At 52.8% G+C, this 17,290-nt stretch overlaps 1 protein-coding gene and 1 long non-coding RNA gene across 5 annotated transcripts in view; both read left to right on the top strand.

The window, feature by feature from the left end:
• Tspan9 (tetraspanin 9) overlaps window positions 1-17,290 on the top strand; it is a 192,534-nt gene that overhangs the window by 133,137 nt on the left and 42,107 nt on the right. The gene's annotated exons all lie outside the window — the stretch shown is intronic.
• Window positions 394-11,410, top strand: LOC125611892. Its single transcript, XR_007342140.1, has 3 exons — window positions 394-2,599; window positions 9,055-9,059; window positions 11,399-11,410. It is a non-coding gene; the product is annotated as an uncharacterized LOC125611892 (long non-coding RNA).

Here is a 17,290-nt window from a genome sequence, read left to right as displayed (position 1 = left end):
ATGGGACTGGGCATGTTTCAAGGCTGAGTGCAGATTCCGCGAGGTTGGGGCGGCAGCAGGAGCCATAGCTTGTTAGGAGAATGATTAGCCTAGGGGCTGATGGGCAGCCAGGCATCTGGATGGCTTTCAGTCTTCTCTGCACATTGAAATCATGTGGTAGATTTAAAATGGATGCTGGCTTCCATCTTCAGATATTCTGGTTTAATTGGTGTGGGGTACGTTCTGGGCATCGAAGAACTCCCTGGGGAATTCCTATGTGTAGCCAGGGTTGAAAACTGCCACCTGGTCTGTTTCTTTATGTCCAGATGGATCTGTGCCGCTTTGGGTGGGACCCGTCTTAACCAATGCTTTATAAAAGAATTTTGCCCAATTGACAGTCAGGATGTGGACGTTCCTCCTTTTTTCTAACAAGAATCCCCAACTTCTTCAGACCCGACCCGCTTACTTGTTAGCCGTAATGCAGGAAGCTGGCCCCTCCGTCTCTTCATATGGGAGGCACCAGATGGCACAGTCCTGTTGTGACTTCTGGTTCCCCTTGGGACTCCTTGTGACTTACGGATGGGACAGCAAGGCTTTCTACTGGGCAGCAGAGCCTGGCCGAGGACAGTGCTACTCCATGGGACACTGCACTGGGCACCTTCATAAGCTGGTGAAGCACAGTTGGAGCTCAGAGATGAGTGGTCCTCAGGGGAATGTGTGGAGCACAGTGAGTCTGTCCCTCCCACTCACACCGAGGAAGCTGGGACCCAGGGAAGGAAAGGGACTTGCCCGAGAAATCACAACAGGTTGGTGGCAGAGGGTTGGAAGCCAGGCCAGCCCCCTACCGAGGGCAGTAGTCTTGGCAGCCTGGCTGGGGAGGAGCTGTCCCTGGCCTCTGTGTCCGAGGAGGCTGTGCCCAGGGGGAGCAGGCTCCCAGCGATGTCTGAGCAGCCGGGGGATCACAGACGAGGCTGAGCGTCTGCTCACAGCCAGACACAGGATTGTGCCAGGATGGCCGCGTGATGGGCTGGGGAAATGACAGCTGTCGAGTCCGGTTCGACGTCAGCGCAGGCCCCCTGACAGATTCCCCAGTTCTGTCAGCTTCGCTTCAGTGGTACGCTTCCTGTCTGGTGAAAGCAAGTCCATCTTGTGGGGTGGGCTGCTGTGGGGAGCAGAGCCGTGGTCAGGGTTGCCAGACGGTCACGGGAAGTGGTGCTCATCCCGGGGGCAGTGAGAGCTTCACTCTCTCTCTCTCTCACTAAAGTCAGTGCTGCTTCTCTCTGGGGTACAAGATATTCAGAGGGCCCTCAGCCTCTGTGGTCAAGGAGCTTCCATCCCAGTGGGAAGAGGCAGACAGGGAATCAGTCATCCTGACCTGGTGTGGCAAGAGCTATGTTGGAGGTAAACATGAGAAGCTATTAGAGTACCCAGGAGAGACACCCTGCCTAGAGTTGGGGGGCTCTGGCCATGCTTTATCTGACCCCAGGTGAGCGAGGTGAGTGACTTCAGGCTAGGGCTGGCTTTTTCTTCTGGTGTCTCTGGGCTCTTGCCACCTCCAGGCCTGCTTAGGGAACCCGGCAATGGGGCTTGAGAGGACTCGCTGTCAGACATGCACACACAGGAGCAGCTAGTCCTGGGCTCAGCAGCACTTGCCACATCTTTTTAGAAGTGGAGACTCCAGGGACCAGTGCCCCTGGTGGGGAAGGTCGGCACACTCAAGGTCAAGTTTGACGGCTTTTGAGCAGAATAGGAATCATGCTTGCAGGCACTGGACTGGGGGCAGTTTTCAGGCAGCTGCCAACCAAGACTGGTCCCTGTGGGATGTTGGCCCGTGGTTGCATCCTCATGGGAAGATGAGCAATGCATCCCTACATGTTGCCTGACTCATGCTTGTTCCGGAGCTTAAAAGAGGTAGGAAAACAGCCCCCTCCCCTTCACAATAGTGGGAAGGTAGGGGCTGAGGGGTTTTTTTGAAGTCCAGGGAAGCAGAAGGGAGTGTCTCCCCCTCCTATGCTTATCAGAGAGTCTGTGACCAGGCTGAATTCCCAGGATTAGGAATTCTCAGCTAAAAGAATAAGCAGAGGCCATAGTTGAATCCTCGTCCCCCAGGCCTCTGCTTGTATCTGCACCCAACCCTGTAGCGTGTAGTATCTGAGCCCCTGGAAGCTGGCAGTAAACAGCACAGTGGGCAAATCCGAGGGATTGTTTAGTGGTGAAAAATTAAATGCAGGAGCTGAAGCCAACAGCAGTTTCAACCAACACAGGGACACTCAGAGCCACAGAGCAGCTTTAGAAGTCATCTGCCACGCATGTGTCCTGGGCTGAATGTGTCCCCCAGGAATGTGCATAGCCTGGGCTGATTTACGCCGCTGGGGGCAGGCTTTGGAAAACCGCCTCAGCCTCCCTATGGGGGCTGGCTTCTGAGAGCTCTGGGGCAGCCCATCTTGGGAATGGTTCCCATAGTCTGTGCCCCCTTGACATCCCTGAGACACCTACAGCAGGTGCTAAGAGGCAGAGCTCTGCTGTGGGGAGACCCCCAGGTGAGGGTGACACGTGCCAAGTGTCTGGAGAGCATCAAGTTAGTGCCATCAGCAGGACCACGGAGCCCAGGTATCTAGGAGTAGGAAATAAGGACATGGACAGGTGTTCACACAAATGAGTTTCATGTGGCGGGCTGGCTTGCGTACTGGGCTGTGTGGTTTTACACCACCTGTCCCCTGGCATCTTGCTGCAGCTGATCTGTGCCTTACTTATGCCAGACCTACGTAAGGCAAGGGACTTGGGTGTTCATTTGCAGCTGGGGCCTAGCACCTTTGGGACACCTGAAGACAGGAGGAGGTCCATTGGCAGGCCCTTGGGATCTTAGTAAACAGGGACAGTTGGTTCTGCTCATGTGGGCTGAGGTGGTGAAAAGCTTGACTTCTGCTGAGGTTATAATAATGATCTGACAATGACTAGCATTTGTAGGGTGCTTCCTGGTTTGGAAAACACCTTCATACACATTCCTCATTTGAGCCTTATGGCCCCTTTCAAGGCCATAGCAAAGATAGCTACTATTTATTGAGCAATTACTATGTGCCAGGTACTATTAAATGTTTAACATGCATTTAAAAAATATTCTTATAATCAACTTGTGACATAGCACTTGTATAGTCTCCATTTTATCCACCAATATAGTCTCCAACACCTCTGAGGTCTTGGGTAATGAGGCTACATAAGTAACAAGAAGAAGCTCCCAGACTCTCCCAAGCACTGGGTTTCATTGGCCATGTGCTTCCCACCTACCTTCTCACTTCCTGGGGTGGATGCTCTCAGGAAAAGGTGTCCCCGTTGACAGGCAGACCCAACAGGGAGTGGTTCTGGCTCAATGCCAAGATCTTGCTGCTGCTGGACCACAGAGTGGCACCCCGTCTGCTCCCTTCTCAGTTGGGCATGAACTGGTGCCAAGCAGCAGTTTTCTTGGAGGAAACTGGCCGTCGCTCACTCAAGGGTGTGTTGGTTTCCTAGGACTGCTTAACACTTCACCACAATTTCATGGCTGAAAACAACAGAAATGGATTCTCTCATGGTTGGGGAGCTAGAAATCTGAAGTTGAGGTGTCTGCAGGGCCATGCTTCCCTCAGAGGCTCTAGGAGAGGACCCTTTCTTGCTTCCGGTAGCTGATGGCATTTCTTGACTTGTGGCCTTGTCACCTAATCTCTGTCTATGACTTTATCCTCTGTGCATCTGTCTCCCTCTCCTTTCTCCTTTGAGGACATTCATAATGGCATTTAGGGGCCACCCAAGCCATCCAGCATGATCTAAAGGTATTTAGTTCTTTAACTTATACCTGCAAACATTCTTTTTCACATAAGGGACCACCCACGGCTCCAGGGGTCAGTGGACCTGTCCTTGGAGTCACCATTCAGCCCACTACACAGGGCATCACCAGGTTCTGTGGGTGCAGGGGGCAGGAGTTGGTCACATCTCACACCCAAGGCCTGTGGGATCAGGGGTCTCACCAGCCTTCCTCCTGGTTGGCCCTGGAGTGTGCGTTGGTCTGTGAACGGCCCAGCCTGCAGCCCTTGCTCCACAGGTTCTGACCGAAGCTGGAGACTGGAGAAGGAATTGCAGCTTGTTTCGCTCATGTTTCGGCACCTGGTTAGCTTTCCCCAGCGAGTCCCATCCATTTCCTCCAGTGGTCAGACCGCTTCCCTTACCTCTGGCCTAACCTTCTGGGGCTCTCTGGCAAGTGACTTTCACCAGCACCTATCTATGCAGTTGAGGGCACTGGCTAGACTGAAAGCCCTGGGCCCAAGGCCTGGTCTGGTTTGTGGAGGTGGAGCTCTGTGCTGGGTCCCTCCTGCATTTAGCTGGACTCACAGCGGGCTGGGGGAGCAGGCCTTGCTCCTGCCAGGTACAGTTGGGCCTATATGCAGATGAAGCCCCTTCCGGAGAGGCTACCTGGCCTGTCCCGTTGGCCTCTCAGGAAGGGTCTTCATCTGCTGCATCAACTTGACATCCTCAAGCCACCCCCACCCGCTGCAGCAGAGCAGGCTGTCAGAGGCAGCTGTGGCTCTCTTGGGCTGGGTACGTTTACTTCTTATATTTGAGGAGGATCCAGGGCTTGTTCCCTGGACAGGAGACAAGGACAATATGGAGCAGTATGTGGATCTTTTTCTTTGTTTATTCCCCCATCTTTTCCTCTCCTCCTGTCATCTGGCTGGTATTTATCTCTGTGGGACTGAGAATCTGGGGACTGCTTGGGCCATTAAAACCTCCTCACCACTTGTCCCTCCCTGAGACTGGCTCAGAGCCTGCTTGGACTTTGGTTGGAGATGCTTGAGAGACTAAGCATAGGTCACAGGCATCACAGATTGTTTAAGAGGATGGACATTTTTGGAGTCCAGGAGGCAGGTTTAGTTTCCAAGCCTTCCTGGTGCTCATCTGGGAACGTGGTTGAGTAGCCGTGCGTTCTGAGCTATAGTTCTGCAGCTAAGCTTCCCTCCCTCAGGAGCTTTGGTCTGTGAACTATCTCAAGGCTTTTCCCTACTGCCAACAGGTGGCTTTTTCGATTGTAGGGTAGCACCCACCAGAACCTTCCCATTTATGCCCTGAAACTAATATTCTAAGAGAACATGTCACTTGTCTCTGCAAGAATAGGTGCCTACTGAATGCCCTTCGACCCTTTGGGATATGGTCTTAGAGACTCGGGATGGAGGGGGTTCCTAAGCCCATAGAGACTCTGCCTCATGCCTCAGGTTTCCCCCAGGCTGCCCTGGGAACTAGTGGGCATGAGTCCACCCTGGCCTTTCTCCACTAACTGCCCTGACCCTCTCCTTCCATCTCCACTACATTCTGGTTTTCTCTTATGTTCAGTGTCTGCTGTTGAACCTCAATTTCCCCAAGGAAACTCTTGGAAGACTTGCCAGCTCTTTGGTCACCTGGGAGCCCCTTCAGGCGTCCATGGGGCTTTCCTGATCCCCTCTGGAGGCCCCACTACATTGAAGATCTGTGGGTCCTCTCTGTCTGGAGGTTGAGAGATTGGGGCATGGGGGGTTGTGCTGTCAAGAGCCCAGCATGACCTACATAAACCTCCCGCCTGGCAAGTGAAAGATGCCTGTAATTGGGAGCAGTGCTTAGTCAAGAGTGCACGCTTGGGTGTGTATGGATTGTGGTTTTTTAAAAATAATTTTAATTTCTCTTCAGGGAATGCCGTGCGTTCTTTCTCTCTTTCTCCTATGGAGCCTCTTATCCTCACAGAAGGCAACAGAACAGCAGGTGCAGAAATGTGAGCAGCAGAGGAGAATGAAGGGAAGTGGGGCAGGCCCAGGTTCCCTGGCTTTGTGACCTCGGGTCAGACATTGCTACTGCTCTGGGGGCCTTAGATTCCCAACAATGCATTCGGCCCTTAGAATTTCTCCAGGCAGGAGACTCAGGCTCTGCTGGCACCCCTGCAGACACCATACAGGCTCTGAGATGGGGAGCCCATGTGGACAGGCTCTTCTAGGCAGGGCCTGGCTCTGTCCTTGGCCCAGATAGTCTCTGGCCTCAGCCCCACTTCACTAGGCAGGGATGCCTTGGGTGAGGGCTCGGAGGGAGCAGTAGCCAAATCCACGCATCCCAGCTGACCTACCTGTCCCCCATGCCAGCCCACCCTGAGGACCTCAATGGACAGAGGCTGGAGGGAGGGGGTGGGGTTGGGTGGAAATTCACGTGGAACTGGCTGCCCCTGTGCCAGTGTGGCAGATGTTTACTTGGGAGCCTGGAAGGGGTTCGCTCCAGGGTGCAGGCAGGCGGCGTCTTCAGATGATCTCCCGGCTCGGGTTTCTTGTTGGCACTGGGCAGGGCCTTTCACTTTGGGGGCCCTGTGGCCTCCAGGACTCCTCCCACCACTGCCTCCTCACCCGCTGTCATGTGGTACCCAGCCAGTGGAGTTGGCCACTCTGTGACTGCACCATGTTCCCTGTGCCTGGGGCTGTCTCAGGCCAGGGCGGCCTCTCCCCTCTCCCAGGGAGCCCCTTGCTTATTATGAACACAGCAACCTAATCAGGGGGTGCCATGGGAGGGACTGGAAGTCTGCAGGGCCTCAGTCACAGCTCCACCAGAAGCCAATTCTGCCTGGTCATTTCTGGACTTTTTGGTAGGATTCGTATGGGCCCGAGGACAGCAAACATGATCCTTGACCACAGTATCTCTTCCTGGTGAAGTGGGATGGAGGCCAGGGACTGTCGGCCAAGGCCAGACTTTCTAGCTATCAGGGTGCCCTCACAAACCAGGGACTGTTTCTTGGACCTGTGATGTCAGTCTTGGGAAATGAGTGATTTTCTTTGAAAATATTTTCTCTCCTGATCTCTGGCTTCTGTGATCAGATTTGTTTTTCTTTTTTTTAATTTTTTTTTTTTTTTTAGTTGTAGATGGACACAATGCCTTTATTTTATTTATTTATTGTTTTATGTGGTGCTAAGGATTGAACCCAGTGCTTCACACATGCTAGGCAAGTGCTCTACCTCTGAGCTATAACCCCAGCCCTTGTTTTACCATGAGATTAACTTATTTCTGAAAATCCTTCCAGTAACTGCAGCCTTGTTTGTTTGTTTTCACCAAGAGATAAGAAAGGAAATGGGGTGAGAGCAGAGGAAGGAGGATTTGAGTGGCATCATCAGGGTAACTGGGAACCAGGGGAAGCAAGTTCCCTGCCCTGAAGCGTCTCTTCTTTCCCCCAACTCCCCTCCATTGGCTTGTGAACTAGGAGAAAACTTAAAGAACACCAAATCGGGTGGTTTTGAGCCTCACTATAGACCAGAATCACCTGGGGAGCTTGCAAAGCCAGACACTTGAGGTTCCCACCCTCAGAGGGGGAGTCCTCTGTCAGGAGTGGAGTTGGGATCTGTTTGTTCAATGGGATCCCCAGGTGACGCTGATGTGTCCAGTCCCTTGGTTTTTGGAGTGGTCACATGGTCTCTCATGGCCCTGGCCCTCGCCCCGATGATGGAGGATGCCTGGCTTCAGCTTTTCCATGTGGTCACAGGCAGGTGGACACTCTCTGCCTCCTAAGGCTGCTCACTCCATCTGGGGGACATCAGAGCTATAGGAAGTTCTTTCCTCTTGGCCCTGGATCTGGCCCCCAGAGCCACCCAGAAACACGGGTCCTTTTACTTCTCCATGGCTGACTTTCTTATGTGAGGAAAGATGGCCCACCCTACCCAGCTCTCATGATCAGGTTCTTGACCATGTCCATTTTCTCTGTGCACAATTAGAAGTTTCTCTAGGGCATAGACCTAGGAGCAAAATTGCTAGTCATGAAAAGATGAAACTTTTAAGAAATACATCAGATCTCAAAGACAAGAGCTATTCTGGTTGGGCTGACTGGGGAGTGCCTTCCTCTGAGGTTGTGGGCTAGAGAGGCTGTGCTATCCTGGCCAGGTCTCTGCTGGGGATAGTTCCAAAGCTGAGTAGCAAGAGCCAGGTTCCTTCCAGCACCATCAGCTCTGAGGCCCTAGCGTTGTTACTTCACAACAGTGGGGACAAATGGAGTGTGTGTGAGCCCATGTGTCAAGGGCTGGGATGTTCTCACAGATATAATTTATTGCTCTCTTTCCCATCCTGGAACCTTGGCCAAGGGCCTATGACAAAGATGAAATATTTAGCTAAGATCTGGGAAGGAGGGATCAAGCCAAGCTTTTGCTATTAGCCCTGGTGTTGAGAAGGTAGTACAGGTAATTTCCATTTCCTTCTTTTATATTTTTTTAGGTACCAGGGACTAAACCCAGGGGCACTTAACCACTGAGCTACACTCCCAGCCCTTTTAAATATTTTATTTAGAGACAGGGTCTCTAAATTGCTTAGGGCCTTGCTAAGTTGCTGAGGTTGGCTTTGAACTTGTGGTCCGCCTGCCTCAGCCTCCCGAGCCGCTGGGATTACAGGGGTAATTTCCTTCTATACCATCACAGATTTAAATCCTGGCCATCCTTTGATATCTAACTTAAATTCCATGGTCTGAATGAAATTTTGTTTGTCCCCATTTATAGAAGGCACCTTGTCTTCCTGTATTTCTCAGGTGTACTTAACATCTGTATTGCAGATGAGGCTGGGGTGCTTCCTGCCTGAGCTGCTCTTCTAGATGTGCAGGCCTCCTGCCCTCAACCAGACCATTGCCCCTCAAGGAACCTTTGTTTCCTGCTCTTTTGTGGTTTCCTCCTACCTACCCCTGCCCTGTAGCACTGGGCACCGTAGTGGGTGCTCAATAAATACCATCATTAATTGACTAAGTGCACCTTCCTTTGAGCTGGGTGAGGGCTACTTTATCATCTTTCCCATTCTTTGCCTCTCCTAAAATAACATGCTGAGAGCCAGATTTCTGGGAGGCTCAGATATCTTAAAAAAAAAAAAAAAAAAAAAGAGGCTTTTAGCTGCATTGTCCTGTGGAGGGGCCTGCAGTGTGAGCGGAGTATGGAACAGTCTGTGCTGCTCTCCGGGCTCCCTCCAGGGTGAGTTGCTGAGGCTGCTCAGGGGGCCTGCAGAGGGCTGAATTCTGGCAGTTCTGGGAGAAAAGAAAAATATCATTATAGCTTCCCAGGTTTTCTCAGATAGCAGGAGAGGTAGTGGTGGAGGCCATGAGCTGTAGCAGTTTAAGAAACAAATAGAGATGAGTGAATGAAGGAGTGTGTGGAGTGAAGGGTCAGTGAACAAATGAGAGGCCAAACGCCTTGTAGTGGAAAGAGTGCTGGCCCGGAGCACAAGACCGGGGCTTTACGTCCTAGCATTTTCTTTGCTAGTTGATGTCATCTCAGCTTCCTCATGTGTAAAATGGGACAAAAGTCCACCCTTCTCAGGGCAGTCCTACAGATTAAAGGAGGTCATGCTTGTGAAAGTCCCTGGCTCCCTTGAGGCCTCACGTAACCAGGGTCTCAGTCACAAGACTGAGTGTGATGGGCACATGTGTATGCTTTTCTCCACCTACTAAGTATGGAAAATGTCCTGGCATCTCATCTCACCACTTCCTGACAATTGCTGGCCCTGCAGTCAGTATTTTGAAGACCATTGTTTTTCCAGGGAATAGAAATTTTGGAGGCCGATGTGCCTGTCTAGTTTGCCTGCATGGCGAAGACAGGCACCAATCTGACTAGCTTTGGGGGACTTTGGCAGTCGGACTTAATCTGGGGGATACCAGCCACTCCTCTCAAATGGAGACTCATGTTCCAGGATTCGTGGGGCGCTGCTGAAGCTGGGAAGGAGATACCTGGCCCATAGTCCCACAGCTACTCTGTCCCTGTGACTTGAGACTGTCAGTCTCCCCAGAGCTTAGGACATGCTTGGCTGCCCTCTCTGCCCCTTTTGTGTCCTAGGTGGTATGAAGAACCATATGCCTGAAGTCAGCAGACCCAGCCTTGAATCTCCCATCCTGCCCCCTAGGCAGCGGCTCTGTGACTCTGAGCCAGCTGTCTACATCTCTGAGCTTCACCTTCATTGGCAGAGAGAAGACAGTAGTACCTAAGGGATTGGTATAAGCATATAATGCTAATTATCATTTATCTAGTTCTTAGAGTGCCAGACACTTGGTTAACACTTTGTACACATTATTTCAGAAGCAAACTAGAGAGAGAAGCGGTAGACCTGCCATTTTGCACAAGAAGCAGCTGAAGCTCAGAGAGGTCAGGTAACTTGCCCCAGGCTGCACACCAGTGCCTGTCTCTGGGGCCTGTGCTTGTCCAGGTAGCTGTGTTTGTCCCCTAGTAAATCAGATGATCAGTGCAGAAAGGCTGGCATATGTTGGCTGGGTCTGAATTTCACAGCTCTTTGGTATTTACTAAGAGATTAGTTGGAGCTTGCTGGGCCCAGAAAAAAATGGGGGTGGGAGTAGAGAAGAGACTAGTCAGCCCATTCTGTGCTCCCCAGCATTGGCTGGGCAGTATCTCCACACCCAGGCGTTGGTATATTTTGGTGGCAGGCTGATGACACTTCTCCAGGCCCGCAGGAGAAGGGGCACGGCTCAATCTGCATGTTTGTGAGGAGCTCTGTGAGCTCCGCTCCCACCCTGGATGTTATCATCCGGGGCTCCCTGGGTTCCTCTTGCTTTGGGAACCTTTGAGAAGTGTCACACAGCTGTGGCCCTGCCTCAGGGAGTACCTGATGGTCAGACAGACCGGGACAGATGTATGGAGTGGCTGGGTAGCAGTTGAGGCGGTGGGTGGTTCAGTGTGTTTGTAGGGAGGCCCCGGCTGTGGATGGGTCATTGGTGAGGGCTTCCTGGAGAAGGCGGGGCTCAGCTGGAGCTTGGGTGGGATGTGGCCAGGGGAGAGAAGGGGTTGAGGCAGCGAAATGTAACGAAAGAGAGGGGTCAGCTTGAATTTAGGCCAAGAGCTTATGGATCAACATTGTCCCTTTTGTCACATTTAAAGTGTGTCCTGAGTTGGCTGCTCTAGTAGAAGGTCAGTGACACATGTAATCCTGGGCCTCTGCCTCCTGATGGCTCAAGATCAGCCAGGCGATGCCCGCTCACCTGACATGTGGCCTCCAAAGCACTCTGAATCTGTGATGGTGAGAGAAGGTTCTGGTACCTGCGTCTTCTTTCTCCTTAGGCCAGGGTTACCTGTTGGCCTCAGAACAGGAGATCCCTCTGGCTGAGAGAGAACTCAGACATGGCCCTGCTGGGTCCCTTCCCGCCTTGCTCCCCAAGGACAGTCTCAGAATTGGACTGAGCCCCACTGTTCTCCCTCTGAGCCTGGCTACCCTCCTGGTAGGGCTGGTTGAAAACCGCATTGACGTCTCTGGAGCAAAGGGCAGATTTATGGCTCAGAGGTTTGACTTTGGGAAGTCTCCCCTTCCCACGTGAAAAGATGGCAGGGTCTGCATCCCCCCCCTTCCCAGGCCAAAAATGAGATCTAGCACGACTCCCTCCAGCTGTCCCTGTGTCCACACAGCCAGCTGTTGCCCGTAGCGGAAGGGCGTCACAGCCGCCATCTGCAGCTCGTTCCTCTGGTATGAATTTTGCAAACAACCATTTTAATCATGTTTATGAACTCGGCCTACATTTGTGCAGGTTGGGTTTTCTGCGATGATGAAAAGGCTCAGCTCCGAAGCCAGCAGGTTGGGTCTCAGCGTCTCATCTCCGCCTCATCGAGGATCCTCCCGTGCCTCCTCTCATCTTCCCTCTCTCTCCCCACTTCTTCTCTCTCCTATCTTCGAGAGGAAGACTAGAATATTCCCTTGGTCTTTCATGCTGCTCACAGTTTACAAAGCACTTTTATCTCTCCTGCAGAGGAGATGCATTCTCCCTGTTTACAGGTAAGAAAATTGAGGTTTGGGGAAGCCGAGTGAGCTGCCCGAGGGTCGTGGTTGGAAGCAGCCGACTGAGCTGAGCTTGGCCCCGTGGTCCTCAGTCTGCATCCTGTCCTGGCCTCTGCTGAGCTCAACGATCAGTGTGGCATGACACATTCCTCCCTGGGCACTCTCACAGTTTTCTCCTGCCCCACCCCAGGACACGTGGGGTGGAGCACCCTGCAGCTGCCGGGCCAGCTTGCTTTGTACTGAATTGTGGTTTGTGGCTTTGGTCTGTTCCCACGGTGCCCTTTGTGAATGTCATTGAGTTATCAGGGCTGGCTTCCCCTTTGCTGGCTAGGAAAACTGAGCCCCCAGGGCTGCTCCTCCTGTCTCACGTGTAGAGCCCCACCTGGGAGCTGGGACTCCTGGGTCTCTGTCCCCCACCAACCATCCTTTATTCTCTGCTCTAGGGTTAAGTCACATGCCCTCATTTTCCCACGAGAAAAAGTGGGATGAAGAGGACACCACCCTACTTTGAGGGCCCTTTGAGAGAAGTTAGCTGAGGCATTTGACAGCAGAGCAGATGTGCCATGCAGCGCTCAGCTGCTGGTGGCCAGTGGGCCTGCTGCTGTGCCCAGAAAATGTTGGTGGATTGTGGGGCTGGACCGCGATGCCCATCAAGCCTTCATCCCCAAGGTGTTTCTTGTTTTGTTTTCTTGCTGGTTTTGTCGATGGCATGACTCTTCCTGAAGGAGGGTCAGGTGACTGTCTTCTCAGCGTCAGAAAGAAGTAGATTTTCCCATAGGCCCCTGGCCTGGCGGGACTTAGACCCAAGAGCTTCCCATTCATCTCCTGGTCCTAGCTTCTGCTGCCTGGGAGCAGAGCAAGCTCATCCCCTTCCCTATGGGAAAGAGGGGAGAGCCCCAGCCCTGGGTGCTGGGGTAGGAAGAGAGTGGCCAGGGCTCTGCTTTCCCATCCTCGTGGGGACCTGGGCAGGTGTCTGTTAGACAAGTCAGGGCCTGCCTGCAAATGCTGCCCCCTCATTCCAGGAACTCCTGAGAAGCAGCACCTCCTGCTCTGGGGTCTTGTCGTTATCCTTAGTCATGAGGTCACTGCTGCCTCAGTCTTCCGCTGCCCAGCCCCTGTGGGTAGGGAGTGCGTGCCAGGCAGTCACCTGGTTTTGCTCTCTGCTGTGCTGCTGCGCTGGGAACTGGCACCCAGGTCTGGAGAGGGGGCTCTTCTTTGGCTTTTAGAAGTAGCAGCCACGGTGGCTTCTGAAGACCTCCTCGCTGGCTGCCCTGAGCTTGCTTTGGTCAGAACTGGGAGGGTTACCCATAGGTCAGTGCAGACAGCATAGCTGGAATGGAAACCTAGGAGACCTGGTCCCTGGAGCTTCTGCCGGGTCAGATGGGAAGGGGGCAGATGAGGAGATAAGGCAGGAGCTGAGCTGTGAGGAGAGCCACGGAGGTTTGGAGGTCGTGAAATGGAATCCAAGGCAAAAAAGCCGACTCGAGGAGGGGGTTGGCAGGTGGGGCCAGGCAGGTGGGTGCTGTCCTTCTCACGCCTTTTCCCCTTCTAATGTTTTATTGTTGAGATTTTAAAACATGCACCTAAGTAGAGACTGTACCATAGGCCTTGTGTAACTGTCACCCGGTTCACTGGCATTGACCACTCCTCAGTGTCATCTTGTCTCATCCCCCTTCTCCCTTCTGGAGGATTTTATTTCACCCTTAGCTACTTTCAGGGATCTTTCTCTGCTGGGGACTGCACCCAAGGCCTTGCGCGTGCTCCTTTTAGAACTCTGAAGGGGCACATTTGGAGTCAGAAGGCCCCACTGCAGGCTTGGACCAGAATGTGGGGCCAGCAGGGGAGCAGTCCTGGAGGACTCTGGTCACTTGGAAGTGACACGAAGAGTCACAGCCCAGTCCCCTAGGGCCACACCAGCGATAGCTCTTACTGAGTGTGTGCTTCCTTCCTGCTGGCTGGGGAGGGGGTTGAACATTCCAGGCATCACACCTGCCTCACCTCACTAACCCTCACCAATTCGGTGGGGGGAATCCTCTCCTCATTCCCGTGTTGTAGGTGTGTGGAACAAAGGCTCAGAGAGGTTAGGTAACTTGCCTGAGCTCCTACAGCTGGGTAATGAGAAACCAGGATATGAACCCAGGTCTGAAGCCCTTGCTTCTGTCTGCTGATCTCCCACTCTTGGTGGTGGTGACAGGCAGTGTGACTGATGGCTCTTCTTCCTGGCCCCTTTGTGGCTTTTGGGGTAGCCTAGGGTTCTGACTGGGGGAGGGGACTCCCTTGACATGGAAAGGCTTGTTTTCTGTTTAAAGGGTACATTTATGATCCGAGTGACTCTCATCTTTCCCCTCTGCCATTCCTCGGGGGGCAGGAGTAGGAGCCAAGGCTCCAGGCTGTTCTCAAGTGTGGAGCAAGATGTGCCCCTGTGTCAGCCCCCGAGGGGGGGGGGGCCAGCGCACAGCGGCTGGCCTCCTGGTTTACTTCAACGGCTCTCCTCTCCCGTGGCCGTGGCCAGCCTCCTCCGGCACGCCAGCCTCTCCCTGGTGGGACACCAGGATCCCTGCAGCCTCTCTCGTTCCTGCCGCCGTCTTCCTCTAGGACTGAAGCCTCTACCCACGGCTGGGAACCTCTCCATGGAGATGACCCACCCAGCCTCCTGCTGCCTTTGGAAGCTCATGGGGGTGCTGAGTCTTCTTCCCCCGGGGGGAGGAAAAGCCAGGCCATGGGTCCCATCCTCTGCCCCCACAGGATGGGCCCTCTTTGTAAAGTGGACCCAGTGGGAAGACTCTCCTCATGCCCCGCTGTGAGTTAGCATTGTAACAACACAGGCCAGTCCTGCGTCTGCCTCTTCTGTCCTGTCTCTCAGGGTAGGAGCTTTGTACGTGGGGCCACTCAGTGGGCCATCTTTGCCTCTCATTGGGCACTGCAGCTGAGCGCTCATGGCCAAGGGCCTACTGGCACCACCCACCCTGATTTCATGGGGGTACCCTGGAAGGTAGTTACTATTGTCAGTCCATTTTACAGATCCACAGCAGGTGACACCCAGGATAAGAGAGGTTAAGTCACTTTCCCTAGGTCACACAGCTGGTACATGAGGGAGTAGATGTTTAAACTCAGGGCTGTGTGACTTTAAATCTGGTGTTCCTTGCGCCACACCAGCCTATCTGCTGTGCTGTAAAATACAAGCATAATATTAATTCCTGTGATGTAATGTGTATTTTGTATATCATAACAATAGCACTAAAATGGCTTGGACGTTTGAGAATTGTGGTTTGCTGGCTGCTGCTGTAATTAGGTTTGTGTAAGAAGACATATTACTGATCAACAAACATGAGGAAGAATGCAGAACATCACTAGTAATCAAAGACACCCAAAGTATGACATAAATAGTATGCTATTTCCCTGCTTTTCAAATGCACAGAGATTATTATATTTAGGTCTGTTGTGATGCTGGGGGTGGATCCAGGGCCTCGTGCATACTAAATGCATGCTCTACCACGAGCTAGATGCTTGAGAGTGCACGGGGGATTTCTAAAAGCTGGTGATTGTAATACAGTGCTGGTGGCAGTGTTAAGGTGTCAGTACCTTTGTGGAAAGCAGCTTTCCTGAGGGCAGCAGGACCCTTCAATATGCTCCTAGGCTCTGGTAAGAATTGTACCTTCAAGCCTTCATTCTAAGGGAGTAGTCAGAAATGCTATCAAATATGCCCTGTGTTAGGGTGCTCATTAAAGAGCAGTTTAGAATAAAGGAGAGTTAAGAGCAATTTAATTGTACTGCATTAGGGCAGCAGTTAAATAAAGCATGACATGTGTCTGGGAACGTATTAAATGACTTGGGCACGGTGTTCACCACCTCGTCTGTTGTACGTGAGGTTGACTTTCTGGTGTATGGTGCTCCCCCTGTCTCTCCCTTTGTTCTCCTGGTTTGTTACCTGTGTGCCATCCATGTCCAAAAGTGTTACTATAGTATAGCAAGGAATGAAGATGCTTTGAGAGAAAGGGTTCACGTGGCTTTTACTAGCATATTGTTAGAGTAGTTTTAATATTATTGTTTACTATTATTGTTGTTCATATCTTATCCTGCCTGATTTATGAAATAAACTTCACCCTAGGGAAAAACAGTACCCACAGGTGCTATCTAAGGTTGTAGGCATCCACTGAGGGTCTTGGAATGTGTCCCCTAAAGATAAGGGGGAACTGAGATACAGTCACGTAGCTACCACCCCATGGTGCCATTTTTAAGGAGGAAATCTAGAATATGGTATGTTCCTGAATTTTGTATGACTGCGTATACATAGAAGGACTGAAAGATGGTCAGACTAGGTGGCCCTTCCTTGGTGGCCCTGCATTTTGACAATGACTTGCATTGCTCAGACAGGCACTTTACTTCTGCCCTGGTGTTTTCTCTGTAAGCTGGGGATGGGAGGTTGCCCTCAGGAGCCCTGGCGTTCCTGGATGCCTTCACCCCAGTTGTGACCAGTGTGGTGGGTGTGGGCTTTCGGCCTGGGATAGGCCCTGACCTTGGGTGGAGGTCTAGCCTTGCCCAGAGGGGCTGGGGAGGTGGGCAGGACACTGCCAGCCTGGGGCTGTGGTGTGTGTCACTCTGCTCAGTATAGAAAGGAATGTGGCTAGTTGGGCTGTGTCCTGGCTGATGATCCATGGAGGGCAAAGTCATCTCCCCTGCCCCCTCCTCACTGTCCTTGCCAGGGAGCTGCTTAGGAGTCCTGGCTTCAGCAGGTGGGGGGCCATTGACCCTGGAGAAGGAGAGAAGTCACCCACTTTCCCTCAATTCTAGAACTCCTCCTGCCCCTTGTGGGCAGGGTCAGCTAATCCTGGGAGCTGTCTAGCCCTCTTGCCTCCTCCCTGCCACCTTGGGTGGTCCCAAGGCCAGCTTCAGGGGCCTCTGAAGCCTTCCTCAGCCCCGCAGGAGTGGCGTTATTCTAAAATTTCCCCCAGCAGAACAGTTCTCAGTAGGCAGGGAGACTCCTGCACAGGTAGCTGGTCTGAGCAGTTGGGAAGCCGCTCACATGAAGCCATGAGCTGGGGTAGGGCTGGAGATGGCACAGAGGGCCCTGCCTGCAGTGTGGAAGGGCATCTGCCACCTGCCCCTCTCTCGATTGGAGTGGGCATGGCTGAGTCTTGGCATGGCTTCTGCTGGGTGCCTGGAGCTCTGGGATGCCTGCCAGTCTTTCCCTCAGCACTTGGCTTCCCTCCTGCCCTCACCTCTAGCAGGGATCACAGATTCTCAGCCACCAACTAGCGAGCCTCACCAGCAGCCCAGACATGGGGACAGCCCACCCAGGCCCCCACCCTTCTCTGTTCCCCAGTTCACAGCACAGCACAGGCCCCTGTGTGGGGGTTGTAATGGAGGCACGAGGGGCTCCAGCTGCCACCAGGTGTAACTCGTGTCCTGAGCGGAGGGGCAGCTTGCTGTATTGGGGAGTGCAAGCCCTGCCCTCAGTGTGCCCTGGTGTTTGGGGTGAGCTATGCCCTCTCCTCTCTGGGCTTTAGTGTCCATGACTCTATCTATGGTCTCCAATGTCCCT

Source organism: Marmota marmota, unplaced genomic scaffold (genome assembly GCF_001458135.2).
Source record: "Marmota marmota marmota unplaced genomic scaffold, marMar, whole genome shotgun sequence".
Lineage (NCBI taxonomy): Eukaryota > Metazoa > Chordata > Mammalia > Rodentia > Sciuridae > Marmota > Marmota marmota.
The sequence above is the reverse complement of the archived record's forward strand: the minus strand, read 5'-3'. Positions and strand labels throughout refer to the sequence as shown.